The following is an 8,601-nucleotide window of genomic DNA, read 5'->3' as shown; positions in this document are numbered from 1 at the left end:
TACAGCTGATCTGAGCGAAACTATTTTATTTTTGGGGGGGACAAATCAAACCTTTTTCTAAAAGGTTCCCCCGGTTCCTACGCCAATGAAGATTCTTGATCAGAGGTTTAATTACAGCTATTTTTGGGTACATGGCCCAAGGTGAGCGATGAGTTTACTATCATTAACAGAGATTTAATTATATCTGGTAGTACCTGTTTTAGTAATTTTGTGGGAACTGCATAAAGTGTGCAGGTTGTGCTGTTTGAAGAGGAGATAATTTTCTCTAGTTCTAGCTGTGGAAGTGGGTTAAAGACTTCCAACCTAACTTCAGTAACAGGGTTTTGTTCTAGATCAGCCAGACGAGATGACAGAGAGGATGTAATATTTATCTGTTTCATTTTATTCCGAATGTTTTCAATTTTACTATCGAAGAAGTCCATAAAAGCGTTGCTGATGTGAATGGCTGGAATCTGAGGTTCAGTACCTGCCTGTTTTTTAGTTAATTTGGAAATAACTCTAAAGAGAGCTCTAGGACTATGTTTATTAATCTCGATCTGTGAGGTCAGATACGCTGAGCGTCTATATTTAACAAGACTGTCTTTCCACGCAGAGTAAAACACTTCCAGTTTAGTTGATCGATATTTACGCTCTAAATTTCGTACTAACTGCTTTAAGGTACGAGTTTGATCGTTGTACCACGGTGTGAGCTTTTTCTGTCTCTCTATTTTATGTTTAAGGGGTGCTACAACATCTAAATTGGAGCGAAAGGTATTTTCTAAACTTTTGGTTAGTTTATCTAGTTCTACTGGTTCTACAGGAGAATACATTAGAGTTGATAAATCAGGAAGCTTATCTGTAAATTGTTGGGCTGTAAAAGGCGTAATTGCAGATGTAATTTAAATGAAATAAGGTAATCATCTGAAATTGCGGAGGTTTGAGAACGAATATTCGGGTTATCTATGCTAACACCCAGGGTCAAAACTAAATCCAGAGTATGATTACAGTAATGAGTAGGTCCTGTTATATTTTGAATAATACCAACTGAGTCTAAAATCGATGTGAATGCCTTTTTTAATGTATCATCCAATTTTTCGAAATGAATGTTGAAGTCTCCTGCTATAATCACTTTATCACTACTTACTGCTAAATCTGTGACAAAATCACAAAATTCTTTTAAAAACTCTAGATAGGGCCCTGGTGGCCTGATATTAATAAAAAAAATCATTCTTTTTTGTAACTGGATGAATTATACTTGTGTAAAGAAGCTCAAAAGAAATAAAATTATCATAGTGTTTCTGATTGCTAACTAAGGTATTTCGAAAAAGTATGCAGACCCCACCTCCTCTACCGGACAATCTCGGATTGTGTATATTATTGAATCCTGCAGGGGTGGCTTCATTTAATGCTACATATTCATTTGGCCTAATCCAGGTTTCTGTCAGACACAGAACATCGAAATTCTGATCAGTTATGATTTCATTCACTAGAACTGCTTTTGAATTTAGAGATCTGATATTAAGTAAACCAATCTTTAGGTTTGAAGTGTGTCTGAATATACTGGTATCTTGGTAACGTCTCTTTGCAGCTCGCAGACGGTTGGTTAAGCCTCTCTGTCTGCGGCCTGGTCCCGGCTCTGTATTGTCAGCAGCTTCTAACACTACTCTGCCGACTAGCTAAAAGACTATTTGCTATGCTCGTCATCAACTATACACAAAACATCATTAATTGCCCAATTTAACTGAAACTCCAGTAGGTTCCCCACCAGTTTATAGTATGCATATTCTAATTTCAAACGTGCAGCCACTAATCCCTTAAACATGGCCTTTGCATCCACTGCACCCCTGCCCAGCATCTTAATCTTTCTAGTCTTCCATATGGCTAACTTTGCAGTGCCCGACCAAAAAATCAGCAATACCAGCACAAACCTTCTCTTTGCTGTATATTTTGGCCCAAATATGAACAGCTGAAATGAAAAATCGTCACCAAATGTTAAAAACCAACCAGCCAAAAGATCAAATAAGGGTCTCAGTCTAGTGCACTGCACAAACAGGTGGAAAATAGTCTCACTCTCAGAGCAGAACGGACAACCTTCAACAGCAGCCGGATCGAGGTGCGGCTATCGCCCCATGTACTATCCTCCATTGGAGGTCAGCTGTCCGCTTTTCGATCGGAAGCTTGTACAGGGTCCGCCAGCAGCCTTTGGGGGAGGAGTCAGTGCCAAAATACTCAAACCACCTTGTAGATGAAACGTCACTCAAAAATCTTGCGTGTGTCACAGATTAGGTACAATGACCTACGTCCGAGTGTAGTAAAAACACCCAGAGTAGGGGTGGCAAAAGACAGCAAGTGTCCCTCGTCCTCAATCCATTCTCCCACAGAAGGAGCAACAGCCAGCGAGGGAAGAATATAAGAGAGCCCATCATTCCACAGTGCTGTAGGAGGTGGATCAGTCAAAAAGGTCCAGTAATCCGTTGGTAATGACCTTTGCACTTCTGCCACAAGCCGATCTAACACATGCCTCGACCGGATACCAGCTCTCTCCATCACAGTCTCCACTGCAGTAGTAACAAGGTGGCCCAACTTCAAAAAACCTGCAGCCACCAGGCGTGAGCGCAGACCTTCAGAGGACAAAAAGAGGAGATGACAAGAAAGAATTGAAAAACAAAGGCTCCTCAAAGGTCCCAGGGGGTGTCCCAGACAGCCTAGAAATTGAAAAAACTCTCCAAGCCTCCAGAACAGATCTGTAAAATTAAGTAAAGTCCTTAGGTTCAGCCTCTCTCAACTCGACGTGAGAGCATGAATGCAACATCCACCCATGCAGGATGACCACAGCACATCAGCCTCTGTGCAGCTTGTGTAGCGCCCCCTGGGGGTCGGCTGCAGGTATAAATTTAATCCCAAAGGATAAAGAGAGAAGATGGACCAGTCTAGGTTCGCTTGTGAAGCAGAAAGGAAAAAGACACACAATTTGACTTTAGAAATTTTCAGTAAATGTATTGACACTGTTAGAATAGAGGCAACTGATGTAGAAATGTAAATAAAACAGTAGATAAAATAAAACAGAAAAATATAAGCAAGATTTCAAATAAACAACAAAGTAAACAATCAGTATATAAAAAAATATATTCACAAAAATATAGCTGGTTTTCCTTTTGTGGTATGTCTCAAGGTCTATAATATTCTAAAGGTTTCCTATTTTATAACTCAGTCCTCTGGAATAATTTTAGTACTTTAAGGATTACTATTATTTTAGGTTTAGTATTATTTAGTTATTATTAATGGTTATCTCGTTATCTTTCTTTTAGGTTTTGGTTTGACAATTAAGGTAAGTATAATTATTAAGGTAAGTATAATTATTAATTAGGGCATTAGGGTAAGTATAATTATTGATTAGAGGATTAAGGTAAGTATTCACTTGTCTATTTCAATTGGTTAAGAGGTGAGTATTGAACCTGTAGTTATAATTCTGGAATGTCACACACCAAGATACCTTTTCTCCCAACACAATATAAAAACCCAATAATTCACAAATTCACCCAAATAATAAAATAAAATAACAAAACAGTGCAAAATTCAGTATCAGCTTACTAGAATTAAACCCACAGTATTTACGATGTAAATCAATTCAGTTCAATTCACATTAAATGTGACTGGACGAAGCAAAGTCTGTTCTTTAAGTGTTTCAGTCCGTCCAAGAATCGGTTTATCAGTTTCTGTTCGTTATGCAGGTAACGCAGTGTAACTCACTTGGAACGAGGAGAAAAAAAAAAAAGTCCAACCGTAAAAAAACAGAAGGGATACTCAAGATTCAATGCTCAGGTACGAAGTTCCTTTGGGCTGAGGCTCGCCATCGCGTCTTCTACTCGACTGGGCTCTCGTGACCAGGCGGCAGGTTCTTATCAGTAGTGTATCCCAATCAAAACTGGCCTGTTCATATAAAACAGGGCTTTTAGTACTTAATCTTTTACATTACCCTAAGGTTCACATTACTATAATTACAAATATAACATTCACGGATTCTGGATAAATACAATCTCATATTACACCAGTACAACGTTACATCACAGTGGTAAACTCTCATCTAAACAGCAATATAATACACTCAAAATAATCAGAACTAACTTAACCCACTGTTATCTTATTAGCTAAGCAATTATACCTTTAGTTACTAATATAATGTTAGTTAATACACCAGTTTTTAAAACAAAACTCACCAAATCCGATCCGGAATCGTTTAGTTTCAGATTATCTGGCAACCCGCGGCGAAAACTCGGTTGCGCGCTCGAGATGACTCCAGAAGTCCAATCCACTCGGCAGATTGACAAGGCTAAACTAGCGTATTAGTTTTCCAGCTTTAACAAAAGCGGCTAATAGCTCCTGATCTGCGATATTCACTTGTTAGATCTAATTCTAAACGGCTCGCTCCGTCTCCTGGCTCAACCGCTGCGCCGCGATCCGGCTGGCTCAGCTTCCAACTCGTAAGTGTGAGTGATCTTTGTCACGTAGCTCTGGACTAATTTGCTTAATAACTTGTGATTGGTTGTATTTTTCCGCAGTGGGTGGCTCTGGACTAACTTACTTGATAACTTTTTAATTGGTCATATTTTTCCGCAGTGGGTGGTTAACTTGCTTTTTTATTGGTGAGGTTGTGGCGTAGTGGGCGGTTCTTTGTACCGTCACTGCCTTTCTAATAATACCATTATTTTATATTATATATATATATTTTTTCTTTTTATGTTTCCTTATTTTTATTAGGTTATTTTCAGAGGTAAGTACCTTTTTTTTTGAAATATCTAATTTTATTATTTCTATAATAATTAATTATCTTATGTTTAACTTATTAAATTCTTATAATCAGTGGTAATTATTAGGAATAATTTAACCTGGGTTACATCCTCCCACCTTAAACTGTATGCACGTCCCTGTGCATGCAAAGGGCATTTCTAGAAGGTGAGAATGAATTTACATTGGGGGCATTTGTGAGAGATTTAGTAAGGGCAGTGTTTAAGCCTTGGAATAGAGATTGCACTATGGAGACAAGGGGGTTTCCTAGTTCGGGGTATGTTAGCCTCTTAGCCCTTTCTCTGTGTCTTGTGGAATGCCTTACTGGGATCTCAACTTCATCATCTTCAGATGCATACTGGGACTGTGAATCTTGAATCTGAACATTCTCTTCCATGTTTCCTACAGGTTCTGCAGGTGAGTAGATAGCATCTTGGGATCTTCCAGGTAAGTTTTTCTTTTCAGGGGATTCTTCAGAGGAGTTGTCTTTCTTAGGAGTTCTCTCAGGTAAGTTTTCAGGACTTTTCTCAGGTGAGTATTCCGCAGCTTTCTCAGGTGTGTTTTCAGGAAATTGCTCAGGTAAGTCTTTAGCAGTTTTCTCATGTAAGTTCTCAGCAGTCGTTTCAGGTGAATTTTCAGGAAATTTCTTCAGCAGTCGGCTGACTCGGTATCAGTTTAGACTGGAGTTCAGGTACAGGTATAGTTACCAGGTTCTTGCTTTTGTGGAAACGAATGACTTCCACTGGTTCAGATACTAAGGGACCTGTGTAGTAGTGAACAGGATATTCGTCCAAATCCGATCAGGGCTCTGATTCACTTCCGTGCAAAACTGTGCGTGTTTTGGGCCTCCTTGCTTTGGCTTTAGGGGGTTCTTCATCAGCTATTGACAGAAAGTTGCAGGGTCGTAGTAAATCCCTGTGTAGTGTACGCAATGGGCCCTCTTTGTTTTCTGGCCTGACCTTGTACACAGGAAGCTCTCCAGCGCGTTCTACAACGACATGGACAGTGGACTCCCATCTGTCTGCCAATTTGTGTTTACCTCTCAACTTCACATTTCTGACCAGTACTTGGTCATCTTTTTCTAGGATAGATTCAGTTACCCTTCGATCAAACCTGGTCTTGTTTCTCGCAGCCAACTTTGCTGCATTTTCCATAGCCAACTTGTAGCTTTCTTCTAGCTGTGTCTTTAAATGGTGTACGTACTGAGAGTGGGATTTTCCTTGTTGTTGACCTGAGGTAACATCAAAGGCAAGGTCAATTGGCAATCGAGGCTTCCTTCCAAACATGAGCTCATAGGGGGTAAATCCTGTGGTTTCATGCTTTGTGCAGTTATAGGCGTGCACTAAAGGTTTCACAAAGTCATGCCAATGTGACTTCTGTTCCTCTCTCAGGGTTCCGATCATGCTCAGCAAAGTCCTATTGAAGCGTTCCACAGGGTTTCCCCTTGGGTGATACGGTGTGGTACGAACTTTCCGTGTGCCTATAACATCACACAGCTCTTTGATGGTCTTCGACTCAAAGTCAGGGCCTTGGTCACTGTGTAGTCTTTCTGGGATATCATAATGAACTATAAAGTTCTCCTATAGACATTTGGCAACTGTTCTAGCTTTCTGGTTGGTAGTCGGTACAGCCACTGCGTACTTAGTAAAGTAATCAGTGATGACTAAGACATCTTTAGTATTACTCCGATCAGGCTCAATGGATAGAAAATCCATGCAGACCAACTCTAAAGGTCTGGTGGCACGAATATTTACTAAGGGGGCTGCTCTCTCTAATGGTGCTTTGCGGAGGACACAGCGACGACAGGTTCAGATCTTGTTTTAAATGTCATTTGCCATTCTTGGCCAATAGAACCGTGACCTTACTAGATCGAGGGTGCGTTCTACACCTAAGTGACCCATATCATCGTGTAGACTTGTCATGACCATTTCTCTCCAATCTTCTGGAAGAACTAGCTGGTGCTGTACCTCATGTCCTTCTTGTCGTTTCCTGTACAGTATTCCGTTTCTCAGAAGCAATTTGTTCCATTCTCTGCACATAAGATGTAGTTGTGGCATTTCTTTCTTAGCAGAAGGAGAGGGTACCCATCCCCCTTCTAGAGAGGAGATCACTTCCCAAATAACAGAATCAGATTTCTGTTTTTCACGTACTTCTACCTCAGACAATTTTGAAATGACGGGGAATCCTTTGAAATACTCCCCTTGAACAAAACCATCAGGCAGGGAATCTGGATGTGATGCCAGGGATTCCACCAATGGAACACTGGAAATTTGGAATGCAGAGTCAGATGGCTGGCGCACAAGACGGGCTTCACAAATGGCTTGAACTACTTCAGGGCCAACTTTGGTGTGATGAGCAAACTCAGGTAGGTGCTGCAATGTGAATTGGCGGATCCTGTCTTGCTCTTTTTGTGAGGCAGGGTCGTCTATACCAGTGTCATGAGGAAGTCGTGAAAGAGCATCTGCGTCCAGGTTGTGCTTTCCTGGGCGGTACTGGAGCTTGAATGAAAAGGTGGATAAGGCAGATAACCATCTATAGCTTGTGGCATCTAGTTTTGCTGAGGTAAGGATATATGTTAGGGGGTTGCTGTCAGTGATGACTGTAAACGAGTTGCCATAAAGATAATCACTGAATTTTTCAGTTACTGCCCACTTAAGAGCTAAAAATTCAAGTTTATGGGCAGGGTAACGGGATTCGCTATGGGAAAGTCCACGGCTGGCGAAAGCAATTGCTCTTATCTGACCATTCTGCTCTTGGTAAAGTGCAGCTCCAAGACCTGTGGTGCTTGCATCAGTGTGCAAAATGTATGGGAGTTTAGAGTTAGCATAGGCCAGGACAGGGACCGAAGTGAGCTTGTTGATGATGGTGTTGAATGCTTCTTGGCAGCTCTCTGTCCAGCGGCTTCCAAATGGCTCTTTAGGCTTGAAATAATGAGTCTTTACATTGTCAGCTTTGCACTTCTTCCTGGTAGGGCCATACCCAGCGGTTAAGTCATTCAGGGGCTTTACGATCTTTGAAAAGTCTTGAATAAATCTTCTATAGTACCCTGCAAATCCTAAAAATGAACGGAGCTCTTTAGGATTCTTTGGATTTGGCCAGTTTTTGAGGGCTTCAATCTTTTCTGGGTCAGTTTCAACACCATTCCTAGACACAATATGTCCGAGATATCTGACTGACGTCTGAAAGAACCTGCACTTCTCTGGGGACAGCTTTAATCCATATTCTTTTAATCTTTGGAGGACTCTCAGCAGGCGATGTTCATGCTCCTTCAGCGTTTCAGAGAATACTATGAGGTCATCCAGGAAGACAATGACTTCTTTCAGGTTTAGGTCAGACATGCACTTTTCCATTAGTCTTTGGAACGTGCTAGGAGCATTCGTGATCCCTTGCGGGAGCTTGTTAAACTCCCAGAATCCTAAGGGGCACTGTATAAAAGGACGGGACTCTTATTGTGACGTTCTAGCTCCGATAAATCTTAATTGTGCCTGATTCACTTACCTGTTCCAGAAACAGAGCTGACCACATTTAGTAGGCTCAGAGTTAAAGTTAGAAGCTGACCCTCATCCATCTTAATCTTAGTTCTTCAAGTATTCATAGTACATTTCTCACAGTCAATGATGAAACGTAAGTCATGCTGTTGTGTTTTTTTGCATGTATCTCCGTTTCTGTTTACTTCTTTATCCGTATATATGCTGAGCTAGTCAGGATATTGTCTGGATGTATTGTGTAGCCTACATTTCCTAACATGTCTTAAGGTGTAGATCATAATCCCTACATGATTCTAAGTTACATGTTATCAGTGTTTTAGCACTATCTGCCTCGATGTTATGTGAGAAT

The 8,601-nt window shown here is 40.8% G+C and overlaps 1 long non-coding RNA gene across 1 annotated transcript; it reads right to left on the bottom strand.

The window, feature by feature from the left end:
• Nucleotides 1-1,908: 1,908 nt before the first annotated feature.
• Nucleotides 1,909-4,611, bottom strand: LOC111193888 (uncharacterized). Its single transcript, XR_007439965.1, has 2 exons — nucleotides 4,197-4,611; nucleotides 1,909-3,909 (listed from the first exon to the last, which is right to left on the bottom strand). It is a non-coding gene; the product is annotated as an uncharacterized LOC111193888 (long non-coding RNA).
• Between the last annotated feature and the right edge of the window lie 3,990 nt (nucleotides 4,612-8,601).

This window comes from Astyanax mexicanus, chromosome 7 (genome assembly GCF_023375975.1).
Source record: "Astyanax mexicanus isolate ESR-SI-001 chromosome 7, AstMex3_surface, whole genome shotgun sequence".
Taxonomy (NCBI): domain Eukaryota; kingdom Metazoa; phylum Chordata; class Actinopteri; order Characiformes; family Acestrorhamphidae; genus Astyanax; species Astyanax mexicanus.
The sequence above is the reverse complement of the archived record's forward strand: the minus strand, read 5'-3'. Positions and strand labels throughout refer to the sequence as shown.